An 8,764-nucleotide genomic window follows, 5' to 3' on the forward strand; every position below is an offset into this window, starting at 1 on the left:
TACCTACGTTGGGAACCAAATGTAAAATGAATTAAATATTGCAGCTAACCCATATAAAAGACATTCAATCCAGGTATTTTATTTACAAGCTGTGAGCCGAGATTGGCCGGCTTTGGAGCTATTCTAACTCACATCCCAGACATATGTCCATTATTACTCACTGTTTCTCAGGGCAGGTACTCATGGTCCATCTCCTCTCGTGACAGCCTCTTCCTCCTCTCTCTGTGGCTGTGGAATACATTGCAATAAAGATTTTCAAAATATTATTTAATTAACTTTTATTTATTTTTGAAACAGTGACTCAAGTAGTCCAGGCTGGCTTTACACTACTTATGTAGCTGAGGATGACCTTAAATTCCAATCCTAACCTTATATCTGAAGTTATAGGATTGGCAAGTGCCACCATGGCTTCAGGGTTTACATAAGATAGGCAAGCACTGTATCAACTGAACCACATACCCAGCCCAGCAATTATTACATTATTGTCCTTTTAATGTGTCTAGGGTTTACAGATACATATTGTTTTATTTCTTACTAGGCATGTGTGTGTGTATGTGCGCACATGTGGGCAGGTGCATATGTATTGCCAGAGGGTAGAGGATAACTTCAGTTGTTGGTTCTTACTTATAACTTGTATGAGTGTCTCTGTTGTTTCACACTGTATACACCAGGCTAAGTGACCCTCGAACTCCCAGGAATTCTCCTGTCTCCATCTCTTGTCTCACCAAAGCACCAGGGCTGTAGGCTCAGGCTATCCCAGGGCTTGAGTAGCCAGTGTTTTCCCAGTGACCCATTTCCCCAGTGCCTGGTAGTGTTAATTTGTATTTTTCTCTTTCCTTGTCTCTCAGACTTAATCAGATGAAAGAACCTGCGGTTGACTTGTGCCATTCTTCACTGTTGGTGTCTCTCCTCACTGAGTAGCTGCTCATATCTCTACCTCCTCAGCATTGTTCTCCCTTTAGTCAGCTCACCTTCTGTTAGCATGTAAACATCTCTCTTCCATGTGAGCATGCTAATCTCTTCATTTTCCTATAAGTGATGATTTAACTAAATTGTACAGTTTTTGGCTTGTTTCTGTTTGTTTTGTTTTTAAAATTGGCTCTCATTATGACCTTGAACTCCCTATGTAGCCCAGGCTAGCTGTGAACTTTGATCCTCCTGACTCAACCTCCCAAGTGATAGCAAACAGGTGATCTCACTGGCCGGTTCTCAGGGATATAGCAGGTACCCGCAACTGGTCCTCACATTTTATTTTATCACCAACTACTGGGTGAGATACAGGTTTGTACCACATACCCAGAAAAATCTTGCTAAAAATCTTGGTATTTTGAATGTTGATTAATATAAAACATTACTAAATGTAATTAGGCATGTCTTATGATTTCTTCTTTATATATAATATGTTGTAAGTGTGCTATTTAATTTCCATATATTTGGAGATTTTCTGAATGTACTGTTATCTATCTCTAGCTTAATTCAGAAAACTCACTACCTGGGGTCAAGTCTTTTCAATTCATTGATTTGTTTTATGGGCCTGCCTTGTGCTATTTATTCTACAGTGGTTGGACACAGAGGCCAGTACCATTAATACTCTGGTTTGTTCTAGAGTCTTGGTATTTATGGTGCTTTTATCTGTTACTGAAAGGAAGGATGTTAAAATACCTGATGGGATTTGCATTTATTTCTCCTGTGTTTTGAAGGTTTGTTCACTGAGATGGGCTCACAACATTTGTAATTCTGAGCCGGGCGTGGTGGCGCACACCTTTAATCCCAGCACTTGGGAGGCAGAGGCAGGCATATTTCTAAGTTTGAGGCCAGCCTGGCCTACAGAGTGAGTTCCAGGATAGCTAGGGCCACACAGAGAAACCCTGTCTCAGAATTTTTTTTTTTTTTTTTTTGTAATTCTTGTGTCTTCTTGATGAAGTGTCACTGGGTCTGACACTGGGTATCTCTGAAGCCTTGGGTGTCCTAGAACTCATTATATCTACCAGATTGATCTCAAACTCAATAGAGATTCACTTGTCTCTGCCTTCTGGGTGATAGGATTAAAGATGTGCACCACCCTTCCCAGTTTTGATCAGTTTTCAATGGTCCTATTAATCTTTGCTAAGTCTTTCCTTCCCAAAGTCTAGTGTATCTTGACTTAACAAACCCTCTTTGCATATATATCTTTTCTCATCCATTTTCTTTCCAGATTCCTGTATCTTTATAGTTAGAGCTTCATACTGACAAAATATAGATGCCCCCCACTTACCACACAGCTAGTGATCACTGCCTTTTAATTGGAATGAGTTTTAAACTATTAATATCTGTGGTGGTTTGAATATGCTTGGCCCAGGGAGTGGCACTATTTGGAGGTGTGGCCTTGTTGGAGTAGGTGTGCCACTGTGAGTGTGGGCTTTAAGACCCTCATCCTAGCTGCCTGGAAGCCAGTCTTCTCCTAATTGCCTTTTGAACAAGATGTAGAACTCTCAGCTCCTCTTACACCATGCCTGTCTGGATGCTGCCATGATCTTGTCTTGATGATAATGGACTGAACCTCTGAACCTGTAAGCCAGCCCCAATTAAATGTTGTCTTTTATAAGAGTTACCTTGGTCATGTGTGGGCAGTGAGCTGTGCACAGACAGCCTAGTTCCCAGTTGAGCAAAGGCCCAGAACCCCAGTGACCCCAAGGGATGGCAGGTGTTTGGCCATGCCTCCTGGGACCCTGGATCCTGTCACAGCTACAGCCTCCTATAGCCCTTCCCCTACCCCCTGCAGAGTGGTGTGCGGCCATCAGTCACATAGGCAATGCCCCAAGCTCCTGGTATTCTGTCTGGAGTCCACCCCCGCAGTTACCTGGCAATAGCCAGGTATGCTCCTCCCCATAGTTACCTGGCAACAGCCAGGATGGTCCAGCCCACTCTAAAAGGAGCTGCTTGCCCCCTCCTCTCTCTTACTCCCTCTCTTACCATCTTGCTCTTATTCTCACAGGGTCCTGACGCCCGCCTGTGGGCTACATGCAGTCAAATTTCCCACATCTGCCTCACCCAGCGGCCCTACCCCTGAGCAGACACATGACCCCATTTTTGTCCCACAGTCATGGTGTCTGTTCACAACAGTAAAACCTTAACTAAGACAACATCTAGTGTAAATATTGGTGAGGCTGCCTTTTGGCCTGTGGGTTTTGGGGTTTTTTTTGTTTTTGTTTTTTTGTTTGTTTGTTTTGTTTCCTTAAACTTTCTCTGTTTTGTATTTTTCATAGTTTTTATTTTTATGCTAGTAAGTACTTTTTAGTATCTCATTTGAATACATCAATTTTTTAGCTGTATTTTTGTATTCTGTAAGTTTCCCTAGACATTGTACCTCTTGGACTGAATAGAGATGAGTCAGAGTGTGTGCACTGTGCAGCTTCATGGGGAAGGCACCCCTGCAAGATTATTTTCCATATTAAAAAATGAAGGTGGGAAATTATAATCTTTATAATATAATGTTAACTTGCATATTTACTGTTTTTGGTGTCCTCTCCTCTTTCATGTAGGCCTGGGTTTTCATCTGCCATCTCGCCTTTCAACCTGAGAAGAAAGACAATCACTTCTGGGTTTCAAGGAATAATTTGCATGTTTATCAGCTTAAGCAATTCTCTTACTTTTATTAAATGTTTATTACATTTATTGACTGCGTGTGTGTGTGTATGCGTGTGTGGAGGTCACCGGACAACATTCAAGAGTTGTCCTCTCTGTCTCTCTCTCCTATCACCATGTGGCTTTTGGGAATAAAACTCAGGTCATCAGGTTTAGCAGCAAACACCCTTACCCACTGAGTCATCTTGTCAGCCCTTTATTCCATTCTTTAAAATATTTACTTATTGTTTTTAATTATATCCGTATGTGTGTGTGTAAGAGTGTGGGTTTATGCATACACGTGTGCAGTTCCTGAGGAGACCAGAAGGGGGTGTCAGATCCCCTTGAACAGGAGTCATTGGCAGCTGTAAGCTGGGTGCTAGGACTCAAACTCAGGTCCATAAAAGCAGTGCATGCTCTTAACTGCTGAGCACTCTTACCAGCCCATTACTTTACGCTTTGAAAAAATATAATAATATAATAATAATATATAATACTGGATTTGCTGTGCTAGGGTCCAAATCCAGTGTCCCTGATTCAGTCCTATTTTTTTCTCATTAGCATTTTAAACCTGCTCTTCCACTGTCTTCTGACCACAGCTGCTTTGGGTGAGTGACTAGCTATAACTTATATGGCTGCTTTTTTGCCCTTCTGGTCTCCTCTAGCTACTTTAAAATACTTCTTTTTATCTTTGGGTTTTCAGTACTTTGACGTTGATGTGCCTGGAAGTAATTCCTTGGAATTATCCTGACTGGGTTTTGATGTGTTTTTCTTTTGATTTTCACTAAACCACCAGGCAGACATACAGGGTCCATGTGATGCATTTGTACACTCTAAATTTTCATCTCTTTACAGAGATAATTACCTGTTTTGAAGCGAATTGATACTTTCTGTTTTATCTATGTCTCTGTTAAGTCTATCCATTGAAAATTTCATTTCATACATTGTAGCCCTTGGTTATAAAATGTCTGGGTTTTCTTTTTCTTCTTTGTGAATTTTTTTGGTTTCTGAGTTGTAATTCTTCATCTGTTCTATCATTGTAGTGATACTTTCCTTTAAGTCATTGAAAACATTTACAGTATCTGCTTCAATTTGTTCTACTAATTGGAACTTTTGGATTGCTTCAAGGCTGGTTTCTAATGATTTTTTTTCCTACAAGTAACAGTTTCATTTTGATTTTTATATTCAGGAATGTTTTCTTGTAGTCAGGAGATTTTGAAGAACTCTAGGATTGGTTCTTATACTTTGAATAATGTTTGTTGTTGTTATTCCTGTGGGCAGTTAACTTGACTGAATTCAAACTCCAAACTCAACCCCCTGTAGTGCAAAACAAATACCTTAATTTCTCCAACTTCTTCACTGAGAACCTTGGACTCCTCAGCACACAGAGTTTAAGACTCAAGAAGCATTTAGAGCTAAATTTTTATGCATATTTTTAAAATATATAAGTCTTTTATTCTCCCAAAAGAGACCCGAATTGTACTTGTGATCAGGATCTCGTTTCTGGAGCCAGGAAACCGAGGCCTCCTCACTCATCAGTCTGCTGCACAGTTCCCTTCCCAGACACATAGATGCCGTCCCAAAACTTCCTGAGATCCTTGTTTTTAACTGTTGTGGCTTGCTGAATCAGAGCGGCTGAATTTGAAGCAAGTTCAATGTCATTTCCTTCAAGGATTAATACATCATTCTGGGCTTGAGACACGGAACAAGCAACACCTGTCCTCATCTGAACCCTATGGATGTATTTTTCACCCAAGAAATTTCGGATTTTTAACCAAAGACCCATTCTCCTGGATAATGACGTTGGTGGAGAAGGGAGCATACACAGACCTCATCTTGTAATGGTAGCCCAGTGTGACACCCTTGATCATGTTCTGAACGTGACTGCAGATGGTTCTGCCAGTGGCCAGGTCCTTTCTGTTACCCCACTATTTGTCAACCCGGAGCCTTTTCTTTTTCTTTCCAAGAAGACTCAGCTTCACATTGATATGATTGAAGTCCCTCCGCAGAGTCCCCCTGGGGACCTTCACAATGACTGTGCACCCTTCAGAGTGATTTCGACATTCTCAGGAATGTGGACAGTCTGATTGCTGAGGATGGTCTTCATCCTCGCAGTAGATGGGGCAAAAAGACTTTATGCATATTTTTGAGGTCCATGTTTGCAAACTTCTCCTGTCTGTCACAACAGCTTCACCCTCTGTCCTTTCCCTCCTCACGTCTGTGTGATTCAGGCTTTTTGCCAAGCTCTCTTCACCCTGGAGGCACAGGGACAGGGACACATGCTAAGGAAAAGCCTAAACAGCCTTCCCCAGGTGCTGCCAGCTTTGGTAGCGAGGTACCCATGACTCTGAAGTAGTTGTTCTGTGTAGAGTCTGTGGTGCCTCTCAGGAGGGCAGTCATACTACACGTCACTCCATCATTTTTGGATGGAGTTACTGAATAATTTGGTTACTTTTTGGTTACTGAATAATCAATGGCTCATTATTACAAGCAAAAATAAATGAGTGGGTAGGGGAGTCTCCTCTGTCACATGTATCCCTGTCTGTTTATTTAAAATCTGCCTTCCTCACTCTGAAGGCCAGGCGCCATTTTGATTTGAATACTCATCCCCATTGTCTGATATTTATTAAGTAAAACATAACAGGGTGGGTAAATGAATGTCAGTGGGTCACCCAATCCATCCATCCAGTGTCAGACAAACCTACTCATGTTATCTTTGTTCTTTTCCCTATAACCCTGTTCTTAGGCTGGCTCTCCTCAGTCTCAAGCCAGCTGCTACAGACCCAACCAAACAGGAAGAGGAGAGATGGTGCCATCCCATGGTTTCAATTTTGAGTCTGAATGTAGAGAAACTTTCCCTAAGACTCTTCCAGTCTCCCAGTTATCTACTTCCCAGTCAACCACCAGGACCGGCCTGTACTAGTTAGGTCCTGTTTCTGAGTTGCTGGGAGGAGAGGCAGCCATCAGAGCAAAACTCTGACTCAGCGAGTGAAGAGGAAGGGATGGGATGTCTGACATAGATGACCCATAGTGACTTCTGCAAATGGTTGATGCATTCAGGGTGGCTTTGTCTCCACAGAGCACGGTCTGGAAGGAAAGGTTCATCTAAGATGGAAGTCACTATTGGAAGAGGGAGAGTTATGGTCTCCTGAGGATGACCCACTCCCCTTATAGGTTATCCAATACAAAGTGGGCAAACCCTGAAACCACACACACAAACAACAAAACACAGCCAGCCAGTTATATTTATATATTTGTGCATGTGCACATGTAACAATAATAATACTAAAGTGACTATTATTTTGAGACAAAGGCATGGAAGGAGCTGGAGGAAGGCCAGGGAAAGGGATACGGTAATAGAACTCTGTTTTAACTAAAAGAAATTTTAAAGTGAAATGGAATTGAAAAATAAAGCAAATAAGAAGAAAAACTAAAACAGGAGTCAGCCGGTGTGGTGTCACATGCCTGCAGACCTGGCACTTAGAGGACAGAAGCAAGAAGAGCTCACATTTGTGGTCAGCTTAGGCTCTAGAGTGAGACCTTGTTTCAAAGATCAAAGCCGGGGAGGTGGCTCACTGATTAAGAGTGGTGGCTGCTCTTCCAGAAGACCTGGGTTCGATTCCCAGCACCCACAGCGCATAACTTCCATTATGACTTCTCATAACTGTCCATAATTTCCATTTTAGGGGGTTGAGCACACTCTCTGGTCTCCAAGTTCACCAGGCATACACATGATGCACATATATACATGCAGGCAAACACTCAGACACTCTCTGTGTCTCTGTGTCTGTCTCTAAAACAAAGGGGGTGGGCAATAGTGAAGTCAACCCCACCAACCAAACAAAAATGAGCAGAGAGGAGACCGGGGAGACACAGCAGCAGGATCTTATATACTGAAGGGTAGAAGTGCAGGAACCTGGGTGCTGGTGGTATGTGGGGGTGCAGGAGTGCGGGGGACATGGGGGATGTCTGAGGATTATGTCATCTTACTTTCCAGCTGTGTGACTTGGATAAGTCACTTGGTCTGTCTGAGCCCATTTTCTTGCCAGTGAGCCGCTCTGTAGAACCAGCAGTCATACTTAAATGGTTCCCTTTCCAGCTTAGACAAGGGGAAAATGGATGTTAAAGGCCAAGAGGACAGGATGATCCCGTGTGTTCACTTTGGAAAACAAGTCTCAGATCCACAGAGGTGGCAGGGGCTGACGTTACCAAACATTGGGCTCCTCTGAGAATTGTACCCCAATTGAACTTACTTAAAATTTGTGATCCATCTTCATCCTTTGCAGATCTTTTCCTTGGGGACATTTCTCCCCAGACACTCAGTGATCATCATCATGCAACAGTTTCAATTGGCCCATCCCCCAAGAGATGGCTGAAACTTGGGCACAGACCTTGTCTGGCTTATAGACCTAGACGTGTGGAATCACCTGGCAAGGCCAGGGACACAGCTGGGGCCCAGCCTACCTAATTAGGACCAGAAGGTGGTGGAGCTGGGATGGTGCGCCTCCTCCTCCTCCTCCTCCTCCTCCTCCTCCTCCTCCTCCTCCTCCTCCTCCTCCTCCTCCTCCTCCTCCTCCTCGGAGTCTGGTTCTAATAAGAGCAGCAAGTAGCAGAGGCTGCGGAGTGAGTGTAGATTGCTGGTTGTGACATCATCCCCCCAGCTGTTTTACACATCTGTTACACGGCTCATTAGGACTCTCTTAGCACTTCATCCTTCCCTCCTCTGCGAGGCTCCAGTCCCGTGAGCAAAGGTGCTTGAGCCTGCAAGGAGCCCAGACGGCAGACTCTGGGGTCACAGGTCAGCTTGGGCACTGGCCCAGTCTTGGGGCGTCTCACAAGGACATCCCAGTCCAGCATGTGCCCCTTCAAGGCGCTAATGGCTTCAAGATGGGGTTGCCCCTCTGCCTGATCCATGGCTCAGGGCCCACTTAGTGTTGGGGGGCAGGCCATCTGCCACAGCTGCAGAGGTACTTTTGCTTATTCTGAGCATTCTAAGGTTTCCCTAACCATGAATTACAACAAGTGAATAAATCATCTCATGGTGAGGAGAGGAGGGCTGCTGCTTTTGGGGAGACACAGTCAGTTGCTGCAGATTCTGCACACAGAAACTCGCAGCTAACTGCTGCCGCAAGTTGGGTGACTAGAAAGCCTCCTATATTTC

The 8,764-nt window shown here is 43.6% G+C and overlaps 1 pseudogene; it reads right to left on the reverse strand.

Moving 5' to 3' along the window:
• Positions 5,043–5,735, reverse strand: Gm12110 (predicted gene 12110; annotated as a pseudogene).

This window comes from Mus musculus, chromosome 11 (assembly GCF_000001635.26).
Source record: "Mus musculus strain C57BL/6J chromosome 11, GRCm38.p6 C57BL/6J".
In the NCBI taxonomy this organism is placed as follows: Eukaryota; Metazoa; Chordata; class Mammalia; order Rodentia; family Muridae; genus Mus; species Mus musculus.